This window comes from Capsicum annuum, chromosome 7 (assembly GCF_002878395.1).
Source record: "Capsicum annuum cultivar UCD-10X-F1 chromosome 7, UCD10Xv1.1, whole genome shotgun sequence".
Taxonomy (NCBI): Eukaryota; Viridiplantae; Streptophyta; class Magnoliopsida; order Solanales; family Solanaceae; genus Capsicum; species Capsicum annuum.
In genome coordinates, this window is record NC_061117.1 from 183181162 (window position 1) to 183190144 (window position 8983).

General features: G+C 32.6%; 1 long non-coding RNA gene across 1 annotated transcript; it reads left to right on the plus strand.

Annotated features, from left to right (window-relative positions):
• The first annotated feature begins 3158 nt into the window (after nucleotides 1–3158).
• LOC124900071 lies at nucleotides 3159–4734 on the plus strand. The gene is made up of 2 exons (XR_007057680.1): nucleotides 3159–3364; nucleotides 4299–4734. It is a non-coding gene; the product is annotated as an uncharacterized LOC124900071 (long non-coding RNA).
• Nucleotides 4735–8983: the final 4249 nt, after the last annotated feature.

Below are 8983 nucleotides of genomic sequence, written 5' to 3' on the forward strand. Positions count from 1 at the left end.
GGTTTCTTACCTCAAAACTACGTGCCACTGCAGGTTGGGCTTGAGGCCGAGTTTATGATGATTATGATTGGGCCCAAGGCCGAGTTTCATTTAGTGATCATTAGACCTAGGTTATACTCTCTGGTAAGAGTATGACGCTCCTCCCCAACGTGGGGTCTCTTCCTTAGGAGGACAAAACGTTGGACTCTACTTAGCTCGTATGGTTTATGTCGGTTACGAAAACCTCCCTTGACATTTAGACTTCGAGATCAAATACTTATTTTCCATCCCTATAAGCTATTTTCCTAAATGGTTGAATTGCAAAGATGTTTCCCCAACTAAAGTATTTCCTTAATGTGAGTTATTTCCTAACTGAAAACATCTTCCCTTGTTGTAGTACTTTTTATAAAGCGTTGAGATAAGTTATTTCCATAAACTAGAATGCCTTTCCATTTGAGATGGAGTGATTTCCCTAAAGCTTGAGATGAGATATTTTTCTAAAGTGAATGAAATGTTTTCAACTATGTTTTCAAGTTATACGATTCCATATTCCAAGTATATGAGTTCTAAATAGTTATGAAATGTTGAGCATTGAAGAAGTTTTACTCCCCATGATACTTATGCATGAGTTGAAAGTATTGTTTAAAGTCCGTTAGCCTTTGGGTATTGAGAACAAGAGAAGATTTTGAATTTTGAGATTAAACAATGATGACTCATGAGATTTGTGTTACATGCTCCATTCTACATGACTTATGAGCTTTATATTTTATACTTGTTCAAGCCATGTGAGTCGTCTCATAATGCATACATGATTTGATTAAAGAAAATTGTTACTATTTTATTCATATACATTCACCCCTGCATACTCAGTACATTCCAAGTACTGATCAACATATATGTCTATGTGCTACATTGTGTCATGATGTAGGTTTAGATGCTCAGTCCCAGCCTCACCCATGATTCTTTGAGTACCTTGCCTACGTTTTCTACAGTGGATCATGGTTCGAGGATCGATCTTTAGATATTTACCGTACTTGAGAGACTATGTTTTATCTTCAGTTCATTTTGAGTCAGTTGGGGACCTGTCCCAATGACTCTCTAGATTTTGATTTGTAGAGGCTTGTCAGACTAGTGTCAGGCTTGTGATGTGTCGAGGGTTCGATATTATGGTTTTGTTGAGATTTCTCTGTATTGTGGTCTTATGGACCAAGTATCTTTTCCATATTTCCTTTCATGTGATGTGACTATGCTAGTGTCGAGTCTATTCTTATCTTGAATTGAGTGTCATTGGTGGAAACTGACTCTAAGGGTTAGCTTGGGGCTACTCGTAGTTCGTAGCCTTACGCATCGTGTGACGTCCCAGGAGACGGTTTCGGGTCGTTACATAAACATACCCTAGAACATCAATATCTTACTTCTTTTAGCAGATAAAAGAGATACACGGATCCCAGTTGTTTGTTTTATTTTTTATTTTTAGTTCATTTTGAAAAATGATATTTTTATTTAAATAATCTATTTCTAAATTTTCATATAGCATACTTAACATTATAAGATTAAAGTATATTTTAATATAATTCACATGTCTATAACTTACGACTATAATATTTAAAGGAGATATTAGAAAATATGTGGATATTTTTTGTAAATTGACTCTATATACATGTGCAAAACACGTACACCTAAACTAGTATATATATATATATCAGCTTTGAAGATGAATACCCAATTCTTCGATAAAACCACAAACAAAAAGAGGGGGGAAAAGAGAAATCATTTTTTTTAAAAAGAAATTAATTAATTAAGGCTCCTTTATTAAAAGAGTTGGAATGGGTAACTTTGTTAGATTGTGTGTCGTTTCAACTGGTTGAAACTTGAAAACATCAAGGGTTTGAAATTCAGAGTTGAATTATCGAGTTTGGTAGTTGGTTGGATTGAGCGTCGTTCCGATCTATGGAAACATCAAGAAAAGTCAAAACTTAATTCTGAAGTGATTTGAAGTAGATTAATTTGAGTTAAATTTCAGAAGAGGTTCAAGAAAGAGGAAATAAGCTTTTATAATAATGTATACTTGTATAAGCACGTTTTATACACTATTATACACTTTATACACGTTTATACACAATATGTTTGCCTTGTATAAAAGGGTATAGGCATTTGTAGAATATTTGTAACCAGTCCAAATCCCTATTAAACAACTTCAAATTTTGAATACAATCTTCTTAACTATTTCTAACAAGTCTAAACAACACTCACTACAAATTTCTCACAAAATCATTTTCAAAATTTAAGCTCACTATTTAAGCTTGTTCAATAAAGATAGATTACCTTAAAAATCTAATTTTCACCACCCAAATATTTTTGATTTGTTTAACTAATTAATGTTTGAGTCACAATTACTAATTCAAATATTTGGGTTAGGAGCTGGAGGTTTATTTTTTGAATAGCAATATCGAGAATCTATTTGGAGTTGGATGTTGAATCTTGACCTATTTTTTGAGCTACAACTTTGTCAAGTTATATATGGTCACTTGATTGCAATGTACGTGAGTGAGTTGTACTTGTGTGCAAATCCTTCAAATAATATTGCACTCGACGTGCCAAAAATATATAATCAAATCACAATTCTTTAACATGTATGACAAATTTACACCATCATATCACCTTTACTAGTTATAGTATTAACTTAACCTACTTTTAAGATATCAAATTTTACTTTATGGAGAATTACATGTACATATCTTTTGACTAGTATAAAACGTATTTATATTAACGATATATTATAAATTAAACTCATAAATAAATCTCACATACCTTTATTATTAGGCACATATGTATTTGCACTATGCAAAAGAAAAAATGCATGCTATTTCGCCATCTTGACTTAGGTAGCACCATCTTCCTTTAATTAATTAGGAAATGTTAATGAAGAGTGATACTCCCTCCACCCATCTTTTACTTGTTCATTATTGACTTGACACATACCGTAAGAAACTATGAATAATAGGAGTAATTTTACTATGTCACCATGTGAATATGTTGGATTACGGGTTATGGGTCGCCCATGTAGACCGACCCGACCTGATTATTTGGTTTTGATTATCTAAAAAAGAGACAATAAAAAGGTGTAACATATGGATTATAAATAAAGGGAGAACAGTTACATAACTGTTACCGTCCAAAAATTCCTATATATTTGGTCATTCTTTTGTCAAGAATGAAGAAAATTATGTCAAAATATGGCAAAAAATAAAAAATTAACAACAACACAAAAAAGGATAGCATTTAGTTTGTGATTCAAGGCTTTGTTTCAAAGAGATTAAAAGCAGACTTGAGGCAGATTCTTTTGGTAGCAAAATTAATTTCATCCGCTACGAAATTTACCAAGGTACATACTATTTTGCTCCATATTTTTACAACAAAATGGCATCAAAGACAGGTTTAAAAGCTCCAGTCTCGATCAAATTTGACTAATTCATATTCTTGATTAAAAAAAAAAAATTAAAATTGAATATGACTTTACCCGTTAGAAAGAAATCACGGATAAAGATCGAGATTTTAGGCCCCACTTGAATCAACAGAACGACCTTCTATTTGGAATAAGATTAGAAAGCCGTAAGAGTGGATCTGAAATTTAATTTCAGTTTCATCAGTTTTTTCTCTCTGATGAACCCGATATATGAAAAGAAGTAACGAGTAATTTCTTTTTCTCTTCATAATCCATTGTTTACTTTGCAAAGAAATTTTTTTTGGGACACAAATTGTTCAAAGTGTTGATATTGATCTTTATATTTTAAGGAAGAAGATGTAGTGTTTTGAATTGATAAAAGAGAATAACATTAAAATGAGGCTTCACCGTGGAAGATGAACTATGAAGTTTCTTTTTAACTTCTCTTAAATGAATACTGTTTTCTCTTGAAGTATGTGACATTAACTTAGCAGACCCCTTTGTTTGGTTGTGTGTGGTCCATTATTTTCTTTTATAAAATATTAAAAAAAAGAAAGGGAGAATAATTCTTATTTCACTTATTTGTTTTAGAGTAATGTACTTCTTCTAACTTACTGAAGAGTGGAGAATATTTTAGGACTACTAATCTGTATCAATTTTTTTGGTATAGAAATAAGTTCCTTTCTTTTAAGAAATTTAATAGTGAATTTTATATTGATATTGATTCTATTATGAATAGATTAGACTTGATAATAATTTTGTCTTAATTAGTCCTAACTTTATTTTCGGATTTAGCCTTCTAAAATAAATTGTGACATAAGATGTCACATTAAGTGGTTCAACCATTCTCATTATTTCTTGGTTCATATTTCAGACATGGCCGAACGAGAACAAACTCGAATTACTCCAAGTGGGAGTTCTGAATGTCGAGCAAAGAAAAAAAAGTGGAAGAGCACGTCATTGAAGGACATTTTTTCAAGGTCTTGAGCTCATACGAAATGATTTCTCCAGATCGACACAAAATCTGTTACGAAATAAGAGGGCAATGCGAAGGAAAAGACAGAAGAAGCTAATAGAGTTTAAGTCTTTTAAGATGTCCCCTAGTATTACAATTGCTAGTTTTATAAATTTATTTGAATTAAAACGTGTAGAACTAGAAAACTATGAAGAAATCTCAGATTGAGAAGCATTAGCTATTTTAGCAAATTCTCTCCGTGATCCTTGGGGTAAGAGATTAATTAACATTTACCACGAGATTTGTCCTAGCGAGCATATATATACATATATATAAAGTTGTTTCTCTTCTTGTATATGAATTTCATTCATTTATTTGAGTTTAAAAAGACTTAATTGAAACTTATCAGTCTAATAAACATTAAGAAATTAATTTCTAATTTTGGTTAAGTATTTAGTTCGTAGATGATGATTGGGTTCTTAAGTGTCCTTTTGATTTTACACTAAACATGAAACTTTTATGTGAAATGATTTGCTTAAATGTGTAATTTTCATGCATAACTGATAAAATACTTGCGTGATTGTCTCTTAATAACAGACATGGCATCAAAAAACATAATTGCTGACTTGAACAAAGGAAAAAACTAAATAGAGACAATTACGACATTTGAAGTCGTAAAATATGGTATGTACCGAAAGAACAAAATGATCTTGAAGGTATTAACCATGTATTATGTTTACTATAAGAAGGTAATACTGCATAACACAGAAGAGACCCTGAATAAGGCTGATTCCATTGCACTTGGAATAAGGCTGATTCCATTGCACGTTAAATTATTATGATTTCTATGATTGATGACCTCATTCATGAGGGTAAGGAATTTCCTACTACTAATGCTATCTGGGCACATTTTTTAGGAATATATGGGGCTACTTCTATTACCCGCCTCAGACAACTGACTATCAAGTTTGACACTTACAAGAAGCGTCACGATCAGAATATCAAACAACACCTTAGGGTGGTGTCCAATATGACAGCTCATCTCAAAAGTGTTGGTCATATTCTCTCAGATGAGCAGTAGGTTCAGGAAGTGATACGACCTCTTCCTAACAGTTGGAAGCACTTGAAGGTCAACTTAACCCACAATGACAACATCAAAACTTTTTCTGATGTTGCCCGTCATGTTGAACTAGAAGATGAGCGGCTTGGTGTAGCTAAAGCTGCTTCTAATACCTTTATGGCAAAATTAAGTGGTAAGAAGTCTTTAGGATTCAAGCGTAAGAACAAGTGGAAAAAGAATGAGAAGGGTAAAGAGACCGAAGAAAAACCCTCTGAGAAAAAGAACAAGCCAAATTTCAAGAAGGGAAAAGGGTTTTCAAAAAGAAAGACAAGAGAAAGATGAAGAGCTACAATTGCCAAGTTCTGGGGTATTTTGCTTGTGAATGTCCTGAGTAGGAAAAGGTAGAATTTCTAAACGCATCTCTAAGTTCTACATATGTTTCTAGCACTGTATTATTAACTGAAGCTTATCCTATGTGGATCGTAGACTTAGGAGCCACTTACCATGTAAGTTGAGATTGTGAAGCGTTTGTAGAGTTCCGTCGAGTTTTTCCTAGATCAAGGTGAATTTATGTAGGAAATAATGCAAGACTTGAAGTCAAAGGGATTAGCACTTGCAAAGAGATTTATGTGGAGGCTGGTCTTTAATGTTGTATGACGTCTTATATGCTCCAGAAATTCAACGAAACTTAGTGTATGTGTATGATCTTTTAGATGTTGGTTTTCATTTATTTTTAGTCGTAATTCCGTAAGAATTACTCCAGATAATTTTTTTTATGGTTTTGGACATCATTATGATCGCTTTATTATTTTATATTGTAATCCTTCAACTTATGACTATTATGTTGACCGTTGTGTAATGTCATGTTATTCTAGAAATAATAATGTTGATATACTTACATGGCATGCTAGATTGGGTCATATTGAGCAAGATCAAATGAATAGATTGGCAAAGAAAGGACATCTAGGTTTTTTCTCCAAAATTGAAATGCCAACTTGTGAAAATTGTCTTGCCAGAAAGACTACACATAAATAAGAGAAAAAGCTGAATTCCCATTATAATTAATCGATTCTGATATTTGCGGCCCAATGAATGTGAGGGCAAGGTCTGGCGCTCTATATTTCATTACATTTATAGATGATTTCACGCACTTTGGTTATGTCTATTTGATATCTCATAAATATGAAGCACTTGAATGATTCAAAAGAAATACGAATGAAGTTGAAAATCAATTAAACAAAATTATAAAGGCATTAAGAACTGATAGAGGTTGTGAATATTTGTCAAAATAGTTTGAAAATTATGTATTGAAAAAGGCATTAACAGTTTGGATATGACAAGGTCCATGACGGCGCTGACAAATTTATCAATCTCTTTCTGGAGAGATACGTTATTAACTGTAGCCTACATATTGAACAAAGTGCCTTCTAAATCAGTATCTTCAAATCCTTACGAACTATGAACGGGTAATAAACCAAACTTTAATGATCTACGACCTTGGGGTTGTGCTGCATATATTAAAGATTGTTTTGATAAGTTTAGAAAACTAAGTCCAAAAGGAAAGAAATGTATTTTTATAAGATACTCAAAACACTCCAAAGGGTATGTGTTCATTGGTGAATTGGAAAATGAAAGAGCTGTGATTGAATCACGAGATGTCACATTCCTGAAATATAAATTTTCCAAAAGGGGTAAAATAAAGGATAATGAGCTTATTTATGAAATGTTGAATTCAGATGATCAAATAATGTCGCCAGACATGCATGATAATTCAATAGATCAAGAAATAATTCTTGGTGCAAGTGGGGGTTGTGCATCCCAAAATTCTATTGAGGAATCTGAACTTCAATTACGTAAAAGTACTGGAAAAGGTGTACCTAAACGATCTTATGAGATTGAGGATTATGTTTTCTTGGTATATCCTATAGAATTGGATGAGCCTAATTCTGTAAATGAGGCTTTATCTAGTCCTGAAAAAGATGAATGGATAAAAACGATGAAAGAAGAATTAGAGTCCATGAAAATCAATAAAGTCTGGGATCTTCCTTCTGGGCGTAAAGATGTTGAGAACAAATGGATTCTCAAAGTTAAAGGAAAATCAGATGGTATAATAGAAAGGGACATGGCATGATTGGTGGCAAAAGATTTTACTCAAGAAGCTGGAATAGATTATGAGAATTTTTTTTCAACAGTTTTAAAATTTACCTCAATTCGCTTGCTTTTGGCTATAGTTGCACGTTTATATTTAGAATTATACCAAATGAACGTGAAGACCACTTTTCTCAATGGAGAACTAAAAGAGAAAATCTACGTGGAACAACCTGTAGGTTTTGATGTTAAAGGGTAAGAAAAGAAGATTTGTAAATTAAATAGATCAATATATGGCCTAAAGCAGTCTTCAAGGTAGTGGTACCTGAGATTTCATAAGAAAGTGATTTCGTTTGATTTTACCGTGATCAATAAAAATCATTGCATCTATGTGAAAAAGTCTAATGAAATGTTTATGATTCTTTCACTTTATGTGGATGATATTTTATTAGCTGGAAATAATTTAGAGTATGTTAAAACTGTTAAGTCATGGCTTTCAAACTCATTTAACATGAAAGATATGGGTGAAGCAGACAATATATTGGGTGTTAAAATCTAAAGCGACCGTTCCAAGAAAATTTTGAGTTTTTCTCTCGAGACATACATAAAGAAAATTCTGGAACGCTTTTGAATGAATAGTTGAAAATCCATGGATACTCTTATAGCAAGAGGTGAAACTTTTAGCCTTGAAATGTGTCCAAAGACTTAAAAAAAAGAAGACATGTCTCGAGTACCATACTTTAGTGTAGTTGGGAGTTTGATATATGCTATGATGTGTACTTACCCAGACATTTCTTATGCCGTAGGTCTGGTTAACAAGTATCAATCCAATCCTGGAAGAGATCATTGGAAAATAGTAAAGAGAATTTTTTGATACCTGAAGGGAATTGCTGATTATTCACTATGTTATAATGGATCCGATTTATTAATAAGAGGTTATATAGATGATGAGGTAACCGGTATGATGTCAACCTTCGATTATACCTTCTTAGTAAATGGTGGTGCAATTTCATGGAAAAGTAAGAAACAAACTGGCACAACCCTATCAACTATGGAATCCAAATTTATGGCTTATGCATCTGCAGTACAAGAAGTTGTTTGGTTGAAAAGATTCTTTGAGCATTTGAACATTGCAAAGAATTTAAGGCTCCATGATTTTATATTGGGACAGTCAAGTGGCTATTTGTAACACGCTGTACTTAATTACGTGCATTAGCCATTATTATATGTGTTGGAGTATATATATTGATCCTAAGTTAGGTATATATGAGTTTAAGTATGAGTATTGATTATTTTGAGATGGTTTCAAGTGTATAGTTTGATTATATGTGTATAGGAATCGACTTTATTTATACCGGAATTTGCCCGTCGATCGTTCCATACGAAGGTTATTGAATAAGCTTTCCAACGATATAAAGATTTCCAAAGACAGATAAGTTTCGGATATAATCGAGCA